General features: G+C 35.4%; 1 long non-coding RNA gene and 1 pseudogene across 1 annotated transcript; one reads left to right on the top strand and one right to left on the bottom strand.

Moving 5' to 3' along the window:
• Positions 1-3,921: 3,921 nt before the first annotated feature.
• On the top strand, positions 3,922-8,723 carry LOC120158281 (annotated as a pseudogene).
• Positions 8,724-8,896: 173 nt separating this feature from the next.
• On the bottom strand, positions 8,897-10,600 carry LOC120158261. Its single transcript, XR_005519213.1, has 3 exons — positions 10,399-10,600; positions 9,562-9,672; positions 8,897-9,097 (listed from the first exon to the last, which is right to left on the bottom strand). It is a non-coding gene; the product is annotated as an uncharacterized LOC120158261 (long non-coding RNA).
• Positions 10,601-18,319: the final 7,719 nt, after the last annotated feature.

Genomic DNA, 18,319 nt, shown 5'->3' with positions numbered 1-18,319 from the left:
GGGCAATGATAACGACGAAATAATGGGCGCGCCCCCGGGAACGCGCCTTCATATGAATAGTGAAATAATAGGTACTGATATATCTAGTGTCCCCGAGGGACATGAATGACATAATAGGGCAATGATAACATATTCTCTGACGAAATAATGGAAGGCGCGCCCCGGGAACGCGCCTTCATGTGAATAGTGAAATAATAGGTACTGATATATCTAGTGTCCCCGAGGGACATGAATGACATAATAGGGCAATGATAACATATTCTCTGACGAAATAATGGAAGGCGCGTCCCCGGGAACGCGCCTTCATATGAATAGTGAACGATTATAGACACTATTATATGCAACGTATTATAAACCTTCAAAACAAACTTCAGTTCACAATCTTTCAAATTCTCAAATTCCCAAACTCTAAATTCTCAAATTCCTGAAAATGAGTCGTCTTTCTGCTGTTGTTTGTATGATGGAGAAATTAAGGAAGCTGAAGAGGGGGTTGTTTTGAGTCAGATCATTATATCCCCTTAACCTTGAAGAGAAACATCACAATTGAGGAGTTAATCACAAAAATTTCGTTAAAGATTCGTGTAGCAGGCCAGAAAGACTATCTTCACTTCAGTACAGATTTCCTACTGAACTTTTTCCGCTCACGTATACATCATTTCAGCTTTCAAACGATGATGATGTTTCTATGATGGTTGATGCTCATATGGGGAGTTCACAATCTCTTATTGAAATGCATGCCACTTTTATTGAGGTTCGTGCAACTCGTGGTCTCTCATATCCTCTCACTTTGGCATTGCATATCAAAAACTCAAGTGCCCGACACAACTGATCTGTAATGATTTCACATCATTAATGGCGGATCCAACGCCATATACCATGCCATCAAGTTCAATAGGAAGGCATTCATCTGCAACTGCTTATGATCTCAACCCACGTGGCTTCACCAATAATCCATATGGCAACATCTCTTCTACTTCAAGGGGCAGACATTCATCTGCCAATGTTTTCGACTTACATATGGAAATGCCAACGAGATGACAGTCTATTCACATCCCACATGATACAATGGCCTCAAGTTCAAGGGGAGGACACGCAAGCGGGAACTTATTTGACCTCAACATTGGATTATCGGAGGAACCCTCATCTCCACCAGAAGAACCTCTTCGGGAGCCAGGTGCAGATGGTTGCTGAAACGGGATTATTCGTTGAACCTGACTCACCACAGTTTAACGTACATTCTGATGATGACGAGGATGACGTTCCGATAAATACAACACCAGCCGAACTTCCTGCACATATGTATGAGGCTGATTATGATGCAATGTATGAGCCTGAATTTCCAGATCTTCCTGATGTTGGCAACTATGGGACTTCAATCATCAGTCAATGACGGTAATTTACATATTGGAATGGAGTTCGCATCGAAGGAGGAAGCAATGATGGCAATAAAGAGTTACAATATTTGTAACTCAGTTATCCCGAGTTGATCGATCTAACACGGAGAAATATCTGTCTGCTCTGCTCCAACGTCACAACGGATGTCAATGGATGGTCCGTGTATCAAAGAGGAAGAGGAGAACAACTTATGGGAACTAACCAGATACAACGGTCCTCATACATGTTGTGCAACACGTATAAACCAGGATCATCCCAACTTGGACTCCAACATTATTTGTCAAGCAATCATGCCCATTGTGAAGCAAAGCTCTCATATAGCTGTTGCAGTGTTGATTTCTGCTATACAGTCACAATATGGGTACACTGTCTCATATAAAAAAGCGTGGTTGGCAAAACAGAATGCCATTTGTAAACTTCATGGCGAATGGGATTCCTCTTACAACGAGCTGCCCAGTTGGTTTCATGTTGTGCAAAGACTTAATCCCGGGACAATTGTTGAGTTCGAAACTCAACATCATTACGTGAATGATCGAATGGTTCGCGATCGCTGCCAATTTTACCGAGTCTTTTGGACTTACCCTCAGTGTATTAATGCAGTCAAGTACTGTAAACCAATTGTCCAAATTGATGGTACTTTCTTGTATGGGAAATACAAGCAAGTTTTATTATTGGTTGTGGTCCAAGATGGAAATCGCAATATTCTTCCTGTTGCGTTTGCCCTCGTTCAAGGAGAAGACACTGAGTCTTGGGCTTTTTTCCTTAAAAATTTACGTTTACATGTTGTCACCAGGGAACGACTATGCATTATTTCAGACCGAGGAGCCGGGATAAAAGCAGCAATGGACTCTTTGGGTACAATGTATAGACCTCCACATGTTCAACATCGTTATTGTGTCCGTCATATTGCTGCAAACTATTACGGAAAATACAAGAATAACGATGAACGTCAGTTAGTCGTGCGGATGGGTATGTTACTTTTTCCCAATTTTTCTATCAATTTCTTATTACTTATTTATACTTCATATTAACTATTACATATTCCTAATGGCTTAGTTACGAACTCTTACCTCAAAGGTTTGAGTCGATGCTACAAGAGCTGTTTGGCAAAAATAAGAAGGGGTGCGAGTACATTATGGACATCAGCAAAGAAATGTGGACAAATGCATATGACGGGGGGTATCGCTATGGTCATATGACAACAAACTTGGCTGAAGCAATAAATTCAACCTTAAAGGGGGCGCGTCATTTACCAGTCACGGCGTTGGTCAAAACGACTTATTTTCGTTTGGGTCAACTCTTTGCAAAACTCGGTGGACAAGCTCTTACTTGGATGCAAAACGGACATATTTACCACCCAAGACTAGTAGCCGATTTACAGAAAAAGTGGCTGCATCAAATGGGATGTTAGTTACAAATTTTTCTCGCACCCGTGAATTGTTTCGTGTAACCGAAATGCCACGTCCGCTGCAAGGGATTGAAGCTAACTCTTTCAGAGTTAATCTGCAAGAGAGGTGGTGCGATTGTGGTTTCTTTCAAGCACTCAAATATCCATGCTCTCATGTCATTGCTGCTTGCTCACATTCGCATTTGGACTACAAAAATTATGTTGATCCCGTATACCAACTTTCACAAGTATTCAAGGTATATGAATTTGAGTTTCCGCCCATAGGAAACGAAAGAGACCCAAATGAGATTCAAACTTGGCTTACAATTGTACCAGATCCATTGCTATTGAGGGACTCAGGTCGTCCAAAATCTACTAGAATACATTGTGATATGGATATTCGGGAGAAGTCAACAACAAAAACGATGTGGGCATTGTAGAAACATCGGGCACAATAGAAAAAATGTCCAGCTCTGTTATCATCATATAACCGTTAACTCTTATGTAATTAATATTGTATTTAAATGAATGTTTTTATTTCTAATAATTTAATGTTATTGCATTTATATAATTTGTCAATGTATGTACACTAAATAATTTGCATTTATATACGATGACACATTTCATGTTCTGATTGGAAGATTAAATTTATTAAATTAAATTTTCAATAAGACTAATTTTATAAAATATGTAAGTCTTGAAGATTAAATATGTAATTATACTAATTTATTAACTTATGCATCAATATTTTCGTTAAATATTGATATGAGATGACTAGATTGATAACATTTAAATAATTAACTGATAAAAGTAATAGATCGATAATCAAAATCAAAAATACTCGAAACTTGATAATTCTTACATTATAATCGAAACATTTTACATAATATATTATTAATTTATAATAATAATAAAAATAAACTATTTATTATAAAACAAAATACGTGTCTGCTGAGTTGGCAAAGGCGCGTTCCCGGGGACGCGCCTTTCACACGTGGCATCCAACTCAGCGAAAAACACGGGTAAAGCGCGCCCCGGGGAACGCGCCTTTGCCAACTCAGCAGAAAGGGTTAGTTCTGGAAATATTAGTCAAACGGTGTCAAAAATAAAATTAAAATCAAACGGTGTCAGTTAAGTAAAAACCCCCCACTGCCACTTGCTATCGCTGTGGATACTCTCTCTTCCCTTCACCAACAACAAGCTCCATGGCCAAACGCCCTTGCCATTCCTCATCTGAAAACCCTAACCTCCCTTCTTGCTTCTCTCAGATGGATCATGTCCTCCTCTCTTTCCTTTCTCTCGCCGATTCCTCCCCTCCTGTTTCCCTCGACCTTTCCTTCGACCGCCTCCTCGATTCCACTCCTTCCGACGCCGATCAGGCTCTTCTCATCGATCGCGCTCAAGTATCGGTTCCCTCCTCCTCCGTGCCGCCAATCGCTCCTCTCGTAAACGTGCTTCGCTTCATAATTCCACCGCCTGGGCCCTCTCTCCTGATCTCACCATCAAGGTAAATATCTCCATTCTTCCACATTTTCATCCACTCCGTTGATTTTGTTTTTAAATATTGTTTTGGTAATGATGTTTTTCTTTATTGTAGGTGTTTTCGATGTTAGATTCGCAGAGTCTTTGCCACGCTGCGGCAACGTGTTGGATGTTTAACAAGTGTGCTATGGATCCATTATGCTATGAGAATATTGACCTTACCACAGTCGTGCCTAAGGTTAATAATGCCGTTGTCTACACCGTGATCCAACGAGCTGGGAAATCGTTCCGGTAAGATTTCCTTTCATTTTTCTTTTTAAACTAAATAATATATTATCTTAAGCCGATGCTTAAGTTGCCTTTCGCATTTTAGAAGTATTATTACCTCTTATCAATTGAAAACTTCATTGATTAGTAACTCAGAAGGTGCTTTCGTGGTTTCCTTTATGTTATATCTATTAGAGAAAGGATTAGTAGGGGTTAGTATCCGCTAGTTGATTTATTTGCACGTGGTTGTTTATGTTGTTATGTTTTCTTGCTAATTACTATCTTTTGAATGGTTATTTAGATCGCTTAAACTTGGAATAGTACCAGGCCCAACTTCCTCGCCCGGTTCATGTGAACCATTGGTTTATATCTTCCAGAATTCTGTAGATGTATCTAGCTTTTCATGGAATGAGAAAAAGACCAGGCAAGGGAAGGAATCACTTATTCTTACAAGGACCTGCTTATACCCATTAAGTGTGGACAATGGCACTGCTGGGTATGATTGAATGCATCGATTCCTTGTTAGAATGTGATTTATTTGATAATTTGTTCTTTTTATTCTTATCATTTGCTATTTTCACATTGTTAGGGCTCTTTTGAGGAGATTGCATCTTTACAATATTGAAAGACTGGACAATACATCACTTTGTATGGCATTAGCTGCCTGCCGTTCATTACTTGATTTAGAAATTGTCGGCCTGTAAGTTTCGCTATCTAAGCTGGTTTTTACATTCTCCACCCCACCATTTTGCCCTTTCTTTTCTTCTCTGTTGGCTTGAGAATGCATTAAGCTGTTGCAGCTGGATGATATAGCTGAATGAGTGAATACTGAATAAAACATTCTTTATTAATTAAAAAAGTAATTATTGTCTGATCATTGAGTTTTGTTAGTTTCAGCACTATTTGGTTTGCAGTTGTTTGTGGTACTCAAGACAATATGGTTTTAGCAGAGTAGCTAATTATGTTTTCTGTTTAACCTTAAAAATTGTTCAATCAACGTCCTTTTTACGCAGTCATGTTGAATTGAGACAAACTTTGATGTCAGTGAGCTCCAATTGTCACTTGATAGAGCGTTTATTCTTTGAGTCTTCCAAAACAGGTACAATTTCTCTTCTTGAGTTTCTCTTTTTAACTGCTCTTAACACATCTTCTCAAAGTGTCATGATAATGCAGGGAGGGATGACAGCTTGAAATCGCTAACTTGTGTGGATATTGTGAACAATTGTCCTAATCTTTCTTCTTTATCGCTGAGAGGTTTTAAAATTCATGATTATAAAGTCCGAATTCTTGTTTCGGTAGGTATGCGCTTGTTTCATGTTGTTAAGTTCTGGTTGACATTTAATCTTGATGGTCTGAAGGTATTAGGAAGGATGGGGTTGCTTAAATATCTTAAGTTCTGGTTGAGGCAGTGTTGTAAGCCTGGAAGAGTTGCGATTCTATTAGATTATGTTGCAATGAGCAGCTGTCTTAAATATTAGTTATAAATTTGATCTGAATGAAATTTGAGAAGTTTAGTCCTTCATTTTACTTGCAATTAGCAGTGGTCTCTAAATATCTGTTATAAATTTGACCTCAATGTAAATTGAGAAGTTGTCCTTCATATTACTTGCAGGGATTCCGTAAACTTAAGTATGCCGATTTTTCAACATCTTACTCGATCACTGGAACATTTTTGAGGTCTGTTCTGCTCTTTTCAATCATAACTAGGAGAATCCCTTTAAATAATGTTTTTCAACTTATATTTTGTGCGGAATGAGATTTTTACCTGCTTTTAATCAGGAATTTGGGAAGTGTAAGTGGTGGGAATCTACTAGAGGTTTTAATTTTAAGGGACTGCATGCATCTCAAGGAGGTGAGGTCCGAACCCAACCCCCAATCTATTCCCCTCTAGTAAAACTTCCCCTCTGTCTCTGTCTCTATTTCTCCAGTCTGATTTCTGGTGCAGGTCGAAGTTGCTAGGTTCTTGACTGCAATTATTGATGGAGATTTTAAGTTCCTTCAACATCTTGTGAGTGAAATTGACAAGTGATTATCATTTTCATAATCCATGTTTATGCTAGATATGCTTTTGGCCCTGACTACTTCCATCACCTAGGACATATCTAACAGGGAAGGTTTAGCTTCAGAAGGTGATTGGTATCAGAGATCTTACAACTCAAGGTAACTAAATTATTGAGACTGTTAGATATTGCTTTATGTTTTGCGTTAAATATATTAGGCTCCAAAAGTCGTCCACTATTCTTGGTTTGGTACTTGAAATCTTTTATCAGTTTATCCTTGAATTTGCAAAAAGTTATTGCCCTTAGTTCTCTATTACCCATTATGATGACATGGTCAAAAGAAAGCACCACGTGCAAAAAACATTTATTATGTTAAAAAACCAAAAATATGTAAATAAATTCCCCCTTTAAATTATCAGATTTTTTAAAAAGAAAAACAGTGTATATGCATTTTGTAATTTTATGAATTTTTAATTATAAAATTAAAAAAAAAAGTATAAAATTTTTGAGAATTTTCTTATTTTTGACATTTTCTGAATTTCTCTCATTTTTTTACAATATTACTATGTGGCACGTTCTTATTATGCCACGTGGCACTTTCTGGTCACATCATCTTAACGCTAAGGGGTAATGGTGGACTTACAGAATTGACTTTTTGCAACTTCAGGTATGTTTTACTAATATCTTGCCTTGTGTAATCTGCAGCATTATTCCTTTACAGCAGGTTTTGGAAGTAAGACCAAATATTTGTTTGCTGGCTGAGTTTACGTCAGACGGATGGTATGGTCTTCCTTAAACGAATTTAGTGGTTGTCTTCATTGTTCTGAAATAAATATTTTAAGATAACAACTAGAAAGGTGCTGGGAAATGAAATTTGCATTTTTTACTTGAGTTCCTTGTCATTGCAGCTTCATTGACATAGACCACATGTTTGATAGTGATCTTAACAGTGAGGTCAGTCTTCCATCCCAGCTGAGTAGTCATACATCTGATGGTTCATTGCTTATGATCAGAGAGCAGCTACAATAGTGATCAGGGTAGCGGTAATGAGGAGTATCAAGATTCAGGTTTTGTAATTTACGAGGAAAGCTCAGATGAGGTTGATTTTCTGGTTGTCTAGAAGAACTGTCCGGCTAAGCGACGTGCTGTCACTAAATAACTGGTATTGGTGATCTCCTCCTTTAGATTTTGAAAATGATCAACCTGCTAGCTTATAGCTTGTTTAGCTTTGCCAAATACTTCATATTTCTTTCTTACTACTGAGAACAGTATGATGTTTTCATATTCATGAACAACTGGGAAATGGTAGAGATAGCAATGGTGCAGACTAACTTGCACGACCCCAACCTGACATAGTGGAAGCAAAACCTGACCCCAAAAATAAATGGTATACCAAACCCTGAAAGTTAAAAAAAATGGTTCCCCCTGCAACCTGATTTCAAAGAAAAATTTTATTAGATCAGGTCGGAATCTGTCGGTTTAGGGTTTTTTAGAAATGGTCATGCTTGATGCATTAACTCTTTATCTCGAAACTTGGTGCTTGAATCATTATTATTTTTGGCTGGAAACAAGTAGTATGTCAAACTGGAAACTGCTAAATGTTGCCTAAGATTCTGTCTGAATATCTGGGTTTCAAAGAATATGATAACACGTTGATATTGGAAATAGTGGTGTTCTCTGCAAGCCCAATGTTTTGTTTCTCTTTCTAGCGAGGTGTGAATTTTTTGACTGCATAATTTTGAAATCCCACAAATAACAGGAAAGTGGCTTTGGCGAAGGGGTGGATGAATTGAATCGTAAACGGCAGTATAGTATGTCCGCATTGTGTTCCTTTACGATATCCTGATGCTGGTGCGATATCCAAAGGTAAGGTTGCTATGTTGGGAAGGTCCGCGGCCTTTCATATGCTTCACCGAGATTGTTATCATCATAAAAGAAAAAGTTAAAACCTCGGAAGACCTTTTGTTTTCTCCTGTTTCTACCTTCTGCTACTTTTAGAGCAGCTATAACATGAGTAGTGATGAAAGCGGTATGGAGCAGTCCAATCTCAAGCTCTTGATTGTTTGTTGTTTTATTCAATATGGCCTTGGTTTAAATCTTCGTTTTGCCAATTGCCGATAGGAATTTGTAGCTGCCAACCGAAATTGATTCGATGATTCTTGCGATTACTTTTATTTTAGTCAGCCTACATATTAACTTCCTGTCTTGGTCCCCACAATTACCATTATCCCTACCCCTATTAATGTTGGATAAAATGATTTATATATATAGCTCTTTTAAAACATTTATTATTTTAAGTGTTTTTTTTGGCACAAGAATATCAGACCTGTTAATGTGGAAGAACTAAATAATATCCAAAATTGTTAAGCAAATCAATTTGAAAAAATAGTAATGACGATGGCTGATGTTAAATTAACATCTTCATTCAAGAAGCCATAAATAAAACATCTACGTTCTATATTCAAATAGAGAATTTGCAAAATTATTGATTCTTGTTCATTCCAAATGTATCTTCAACACCGTTCATCACCCTCTCTCGACGTTCAGCTGTCATCTCCTTGTGAGCCTGACATGAAAATAATGGTTGATAAAGCTCTGAGTGAAGTCCCATAATCATTTTCAGATGAAGACCATCACAACCTCCTTTTTTTTAGACAGCAGATATTGGTCACACATCATGAATCAACCATATAAGCTATGACAAACAGACTGTACAAGGTAACTATCTCCGTAAAAAACTATAACCCATAATCATTTTCAGATGAAGATCATTACGACCTCCTATTTTTAGTCAGTAGATATTGGTCACACATCATGAATCAACCAAGCTTTATCTTTGTAGGTTTAATTTCAAAAGATGGTTTATTCTAGTTCAGCTGCAAGAAAATCCAGTGAAAAATTATCTTCAAAAGTAGATGATGATAGTGTGTTGGTTTTGGGGGAGGGGAGAGAAAAAGTGAAAATAAAACACAATAATTCCGAGCAGAATCAAGAATGAGTATCTTAGGATAATAGAGCAAGATGTACCACCATGTGCTTATCCCCAATGTGGCAACAGCTGTAACCGCAACCGAGTGCAAAATTAGCCAGCTAGCGGCAATCACCAACAATCCAGCAAGGCTAATCGTTCACGGTTGACACCTACCGACCAAAACAAGGAGAGATGCGTAAGTAATGTTCAGACGTAAGCCAATGATAAGAAACATAAAAGATCATATTCTTATTAGGAACACTATACAGCTAGAACGACTAAGTACCACAAAGAACAACCAAGAAAAGCCCAATTTATAAAACAGAAGAATGATAGTTAAAGCAAGTAATACTGAGAGAGCTGGCCAGGAAGCCTTTGTATCCCATTCCCAAACTGAATCGTACTCGAGAGATAGGTCGTTAAGATAACCATACACCGTTTTCGTCCAATAATAGGAAGTCTTTCGGTTGGATACCCACAAAGAACTGTCCTTCGTTTTGAGGATTCGTACGTGTAACCACCATTTTTCATACCCCAACAGAACCCTAACCTAATCCTAACCATAGAGATGTCATGATTCAGCCGTCACCGCTGGTCCAAACTTGCTCGACAAAATCCCGGAATATCTAGAGCATTAAAAACGCTCCATCATCAACACAGTAGCACCACAGTAGATCTAAGAATTTATTTAAAGCCTATGTATTTTTTTTCCATGGGTTATAAAAACCCGATTGAAATGCAACACAGAGGAGATTTTGGAGAAATCAAACAAAAAAAACAGAGAAAGTTCTTCCTGGCAGAAAAGGTTCATCCTCTTCGTTCCTTTTATTTTTTTTATGTATGCATGTAGTTTCCATAAAAAGACAGTAAAGAGAAAAGGAGAGAAGAGTGCTTACCTTCCTTGTTGATTTTCTCGACGGAATATAGATGGGTGAGGGCTGGGATTCCGGTTTAGTTTCGTTCGGGTTAGAGCCCAACCATCGATGGAGGTGGTCGGAGCATAGGTAGCCACCGTGAGTTAGGGAGAAGAGGAAAGGGAAATGAAAGTTTGGGTTTAGAAATCCACGGGCAAAATGAATCTGGTAAAGGGGAAGAGTTGATATCTTAACATTTTTGAGTAAACCACGCTAAGGTACCTGGACCTTTAACGTATTTTACATTATGGCCACTAGTTTTAGGATTACTCACCTTACTAGTCCTTTAGGTTTAATATGATCAGCGTGTTAGTAACTTTTAGGATAAATAACGCTATAGGTCTCTTACATTTTAGCGTGTTTTGTGATTTAGTCATCATTTCCTTTTATTTTTTAAGATTTACGAATTAGATGCATGGTTTTGTATTATTTTAATTTAGTATTCTGTTATATGTGTTTTTTTGTGCGAAATTTGGCTACTGTTATTTTTGATTTTCCATTTTAGTCCCTATATTTATGGTTTATTTACTATTCTAGTGCTTCTGTTTTGGTTATTTTCTTGTTTCATGCCATGGTATTTGTTTATTAATGTTTAGGATACTAAGGTTACTATTTATTATTTTTTATCACCATGTAATGAATAGATATAAATGTATATTGTTTATTGGTACCATTAAAGTATGTTTTATGTTTTATATATTTATTTTGTTTATATTATTATTATTATATATTACTTTGTATATAATATTATAGCATGATATAGATATTTTATTTTAATTATATTTTAGAATAAATATCATGTTCTATGTTTAATATAATATTTAGAAATATGTATATATTTATAAAGTAATATAAAGTTAATAATAAATTTAAAATTGTTCTTTTAATCCATGTGCTTTTTTCCCTCTAAGTGCTCAATGTATCATATTTTATTTTGTTTAAAAGCCTCATTAGCATAACTTAACCGATTACATAATTGGATTAAGAGTAGTATTTATGTATTTTAAAATATTAAGAAGGGACAGTCTTAAGACAACTAGATGTCATTTTTCGATATTTTAAAATAAATAAATAAATATTCCCACTAGAAAAACCTAAAAAAATTGGATGCATTGAAAATTAATTACTTTTGAAGGGAAAAGGAAAATATTCACTATTTTAAACTTATCGAGACAATTTGCTAATTTTATTAGAGATTAAGTATCAGCATTATTAAATTATTGAATATCACTTATCTTTTCTAATAATAATTCACATTAATGAATTTAATTCTTTCTTTGGTTGAATAAAATTATTTTAATTTGAATTCTTAGGAAAAATTATTATTTATTTTATTTCATTTGGAAAGAGAAATATTCGTCCTAAAGTATTTTAGGGAGTATTTTCTCTTTAATTGGAAATAAGAAGAATATTTATATTTTTCTTTAGAATTTTTTTCCTTAGAATTTTGTATGGTTGAATTCGGAATAATGAAATCGTAATTTAAATATGTATTTGAACTCTTAGATTTTTATTATTTAGAGACATATATAATCGATAGGTACCAATTTTGGGCGTTGTGTTTTATTCACTGTATTTTATGGTTCATTTACCAGTGGAATTTAATCATATCATATTTCACTAACATACATTTCCTCTCTTTGATTATTATTTTTGCTAACATATTTTCCTTATCTTGTTGCTTTATTTTGTGCATAAACATGTTAATACCCGAGTTATTTATCAAAATTAGAAGGTTTTTGAAACGACAATATCACACGAAAGGATAAATATTTTATCTGCTTTGACATGTTGGGACGTTATGAGCTCTTTGAAAGTTGTTCTAAGATAATTACCTTGAAATTAACGCATGTTTCATACATATCATGTCATAGAAGGTATTGATCCCCGAGTTAATAGTCGCATTAGAAGGCTTTCAATACGACAATGTCAATTGAAAAGGTAGAATAGAAATGCAAAAACGCATCAATGGTCCATAAGGGTGCTCCAGGAAATAATTGAAGAGGCACGTAAAGCTGAAATACATGAAGCTCAAATGATGCAGTAAAACAAGTTTTTCAAGGGCTCTACGACGATGTTGATACAACTAACCGAAAAGAAATAATATGTTTAAAGTCATCAAGTAACAATGATAACCAACACGAGACAGTAGATGATGTCAATCGTATATGGTCGCTCAACAAATGCATTTCTAGAAAAGAAGTCGAAACATTGGAATTTTTTCATCAAGCCAAGGATAAAACAAGATTGTTTCCTGCATATTCGATTAAAATTGAAAAAGTCGAGCAATACAACGTGATTTGTAGTTTCCATCTACCTCAGTGTATTGAGACATTGTATATTCTTTGGAAGTTGTTTTATGACAATTACTTTGGAATCAACACTTTCGTTGAATTTGCATTTGCATTTACATCATTACATTTTGCATGCTATTCATTTAAGCATTTTTTATAGTACATATTCGTATTTTATTCATTTCAATTTTTTCCACACATAAAAGTTTGGGAGTAATTTATAGAGTATTCCATGGCAGAAATTAAAAATTGGAGTCAACTTGGTCTTTCTACGGAAAGATAAGAGCCATGAATGAGATTTCAACACGTGTTAAAAGAATCGAGAAACTCCAAGAGCAACTTGTAACACCTATTCATACAGAAAGAAGAGAGGCATAGAGGAAGTTCAAATGCCAGTAAAGAAGGCTAGAAAGAACAAGAAGAAAAGAAGAGGATACCTCTCATTCCGATTCAAGGGTCATATTCAGAATTGTTACCATTTCTCTTTGAAAGTGGCCTTCTAACACCTATTCATCTAAAGCCTAATACTTATTTGTGTCCAGATTGGCAAGGTGTCAAAAATTCATGTAGTTATCATTCTGGAGATTTTAGTCACTCGACGGAAAGTTGTGCGGTTATGAGATTAAAGGTTCAAAACCTCATCACTGAAGGGTTGTTATGCTTTGAAGATGGAAAACATAAACTCCCTAAAAGTTTAAAACTTATCAATGAGGGAGGATCTGCAAGCCAATGTCTCCCACAAGACATTAGTCAAAAGTTGAACCTTCAAAATGAATATCTCAATGATCCTTCATTATGTCTTCAAGATGATCATAAATGTGTCAAAGAGAAAATGAAATCAAAAGAGCCTCAACTCAGTTTCTCTTCATCTTCATACAGAAAATTATATTCCAAGTTGCTCGAAGTCCAATTGATTACTCCACGTTTGGCTAAGTCGCTGTTACCACCTCATTCGAGTTGGTATAATGAGAAAGTTTCTTGTGAATATCATGTCGAAACCCGAGGACACTCTATTGAGAATTGTGGTAACTTCAAACGAAAAATATAAGATTTGTTGGCTCATGGAGTTATAGAGGTGGATGTTAACAATCAGTCATTTTTAATCAAGCAATTGGGAGTCAGACCCCAGAATAGAGTTGATAGGGTCAAAACAAATGAAGAGCATACATAAAAAGACATGAAGAAAGAAAAGAGCAAAAACAATGAGAGTAAAGTATGTGGGGAAAATTTAAAGGATTCAACTCTCGAGACTTCTTTTTTGCTAAAAAATGAGAAGGAAATAGGAAATGATGAGAAGGAAATCAAAAGAGAAGTAATCCGAGACTGGCCACAAAAGATGTCTTGGAAAAACACGACCCTCAAGGTTTTTCAAGTGCCCATTTCTGACTTGTTATCCCCTTTAATCAAGAGTCAATATCACCCCAAGGCCTTTGAAAATGAAGACTAACCCTTCTGCTTATGGCTATGACCAGAATAGTGCTTGTGATTTTCATTTGGGAGCATTGGGCCATCCCACTGATAAATGCATATCATTGATGGAGGAGATAGAAAAGCTCGTTGACAAGGGAGTCTTGACACGAGAAATGATCGAGATATGGGGATCAAATAAGGGTAAAGACCCTAATCCAATTAGACATCCAACTTTCTAGGAATAATGGGATATTCTAGATGAACAAGTGAAGGTTTTTATCCACCTCAGCTGCACCTTATGTTGAGATTATTTTTGTTGGAATTTGTTTTTTTGTCTTTTCCCAGCTTTCTTGTAAGGATATTTGAATGAACTTATGTTATTTTAAGGATTATGAGTATTGAATCAAACTGGCAATTTTGAAATTCTTTGAATATCAAGTTAATTAAAAAATTCTTTAATAATTGATATTGTAAATCTTTGATAAATGACAAGTTTGAACCCCTACAAAACAAGGATCCCTTGATCCTACTCCAGAAATACACCACAATTCATACCCTTATCTTGAAGGGACCGATCTAGTTTTCTTCTTACATGCAAAGTCAATCAAGGGTTTGGCATTCAGGTATGTGTTAGGAGCTTACAAAATGGGGCAACTTGCACATGAGACTGCTAAGCTAATTGGTTCCTACTCCTGTTAATGATGTTCAATGATGATTATAATCTTCACAGATACAATGGTCGAGTAGTTGAATCTGGTTTCGGTTAGTTGCTTGGAAATTGAACTCTAACGATGAGATTTTTCTGACCTATAACAAACACCGGGACTATAATAGATTCTCCTTGACAAGCTTAAGAAATGGAATCTGTATACCCAGAATATATATATGTATACAATAAAGTTAAGCTATTCCGCTAAAGCAATTGGTTATAGAGGGAACTCGAAAGCCCTAGCTTTATGAATAGATTACATTCAAATCATGACATTTATCGGGTACTTGGCAATTCGGTGTTTGCTCCACTGTGATTGTCAGGTCAAAGACTTTGTGACGACATAAATTCTTCAACTAGCCAAACCAAGGCAATTATAATATATAAATACAATAAAGCTGAATTCAGCTAGCCCAACTATGGCAAATTAAATCAAATTTACTAAATAAGGAGTTTCAGTGAATATGAACTAAGGGGGTTGAGGAACACCTGTTATAGTCGAAATCACACGAGCACTCAAAAATCTCATTTTTAGACCAATATTTCTGCACTACCTTTACTAGATGATCCTACAAAGCTTGAACAAATGGAAGATTTCAGAGAATTGAAACAAAAATTTTCTAAAAAGTCTAGCAATTGACTATGTTAGTTGCGACATTTTGTTCGCTTCCAATCAAAATGTCAAACTAAAAAAGAATGGCATGTCCTAATTTTCACGAGGATCGAGAAAAAGAAAAAAAGATGAATCGAGAAACCAAACCCTAAATTTAGATAGCCAACCTCAACCAACCTTTCGATCCTAACATTTGTCAAAGATTTGTAACTATCAAAGATTAAAGAGCAGTTACTCTTTTGATATTCAATGAACTCATATTTTATGATTTGTTGCAATTGTGAAACTTAGAAGAATGGATTATTTTTTTCGATATTTTTCAAAATTTTAAAAAAAATTCAAAGGAAGAAAAACATTTTCAAACAAGATAATCTCTCTAGAAACATATCTTGGAATTCAACGAATATCCCTCCGAAGCTCAAGATCGAAGCTGGGGCAAGGGAAAGCCAATTGTTTGGGCAAATTTTGATGGGGCAAGGAAAATAAATTGTCTCAGGTCGAGGTTCGTAAGAACCCTGGTGGAAATAAAGACTAACTGAGCCAGGAATAAAATGAAGATTTCTCTCGCAACCATTCTACTTCCCACTAAGAAAACATACATACATCAACACATGAAATTTGCACCTTTGCATCAAACATTCATCATCATGTACATTAAAGACATTTTCCCTCTCTCTAGGAAATAAATATACAAACTTCATCATGACGCCCATAAACACACAATATAGGTAGTCATAAATACATCATTTTGATATTTCAGGAAATAAAAGCTCGGAAATGACCAGATGTCTTCAACCTGAAAGAACAATGTCATCCACAGTTTTAACTTCCTGAAGTCAACAATTAGATCTTCTGAAGACATTTCCTCAACGTTTAGGAACAAGCAGACTCTCTTCCTCCTTGGGTGTTGTTTCTCTCGAAACAAAATGTCGTCTCACTTGAGACATTTTTCTCTTAAAACAAATTTTGTTTCACTTGAGACATTTTTCTTCGGAACAACAATTTCAAAGTTGTTTTTCTTAAAAACAAATTTTGTCTCGCTTGAGACATTTTTCTCTTAAAACAAATTTTGTTTCACTTGAGATATTTTTCTCTCAAAACAAACATCGTCTCGCTTGAGACATTCTCCCAAAATTTTGGAATATTTAAAACAAAATTGATCCCACATGAGATAGTTTTCCAAAGAACAAATTTTGTCTCCCTTGAGACAATTTCTCTTGAAACAAAATCTTTGAATAGGTTTCCCTTGAAACAAAATTTTTTCTCCCTTGAGACAGTTTCTATTGAAACAAATTTTGTCTCCCTTGAGATAGTTTCCCCTAAAACAGACTTTGTCTCGCTTGAGACATTTTTTTCTCACAACAAGACATTTCGTTTCATTACAGATTATTGTTCTTAAAACATATTTTGTCTCGCTTAAGACATTTTACTCAAAACAAGATTATTCATTTCACTCAAAATTATTTTTCTTAAAACCAAAATTTATCTCGCTTGAGATAGTTTCCCTCGAAATAGAAGATTTTATCTCGCTGGATATAGTTTCTTTTCGAAAAAAAGAAGACTTTTAGAAACTAAGCCTGATTTTCAGGGGTTTCTCGATGTTTTGAAATGAACTTGAAAGAAGCTAAACCTAATTTTAGGGGTTTCTTAATGTTTTAAATGAATTTCAAAGAAATTAAGCCTAATTTTTAGGGATTTCTTGATATTTTCAAATGTGTTTTTAGAAACTAAGTTTGATTTTCAGGGGTTTCTTGATGATGATTTTCAATGAGTTTTTAAAAGGAAACTAAGCCTAATTCTTAGGGGTTCCTTGACAACTAAAAAATTAAGCTTGATTTTTAAGGGTTTCTTGATTAGTAAGTCTTTCGAGTATGATGCTTAAATTCTTCAGGTCATCTATAAGTTTTTCGAGCAAGATGATAAGTCCTTCGGGCTATCCATAAAACCTTCGAGCGGGATGTTTTCAAATGAGTTTTTAGAAACTAAGCCTGATTTTTAGGGTTTTATTGATGATTATCTCCAAAGAATTTTTAAAGGAAGCTAAGCCTAATTTTAGGGGTTTATTGATAACTGTAAATGAATCTTTTTGAAGAAGCTAAATTTTTTTTTTTTAAATTACTGGAGCAAGATGCGCCCATTCACAAGTCAAGATTCAAAAGAATACACTCAGGTGCGACAGATAAAGAAGAAAATCAAACCAGGAAAAGAATGAAGGCTGATCTAGCAATGAAGACTGCTCTTGCAACCATTTCCAACAGATTAAGGAAACCTGCATTCATACATGAATTTGCATCTTCGCATCATACATTTCATACACATGACAAATTTTGATTTTCCTCTCATGAGGATATCTGTAAAGTCTATTTTGAAAAATTATTTTATCCTTCTTAGGATCATTTTTCTAGAGAATTGTTTGAGTCCTTCTTAGGACCGTTTTTATGGGATGTCGCATGAGTCATTCTTAAGATTTTTCCCTAGAAGCATTTTTCAATAATGCCTTTCTTCCAAATTGACTTTTCTAGGCCACTTCAATGAGAATGAGCATTGTCGTTTCTAAGATGGACCCAACAAAGACAAAAACTCAGCAATTTGTAGTATTAAGGAATTCAAAGAGTTAACAAAGATTTCATTTCTCGACTTCAGCAGAGAATCATTCTATATTTGTCACCATTGAAAGAAATGGATCTCAGCAGAATTAAGGACCATCGGGTCATTACCTTCGGGTACTTTAAATACAAATCACTGGCACAAGATATTTTTTTGCAAGATTAAAACTCTTCAAAGAGAGGATAAACCGATCAATATTTCCAGAAGAGTTCATAATGAGAAGAACTCCTCCTAAAGGAGAAGGTTCGTAATGAGAAGAGCATGTTCCTT

This window comes from Hibiscus syriacus, unplaced genomic scaffold (genome assembly GCF_006381635.1).
Source record: "Hibiscus syriacus cultivar Baekdansim isolate YM2019G1 unplaced genomic scaffold, ASM638163v2 tig00111310_pilon, whole genome shotgun sequence".
Taxonomy (NCBI): Eukaryota; Viridiplantae; Streptophyta; class Magnoliopsida; order Malvales; family Malvaceae; genus Hibiscus; species Hibiscus syriacus.
This window is presented reverse-complemented; position numbering and strand designations above follow the sequence as displayed.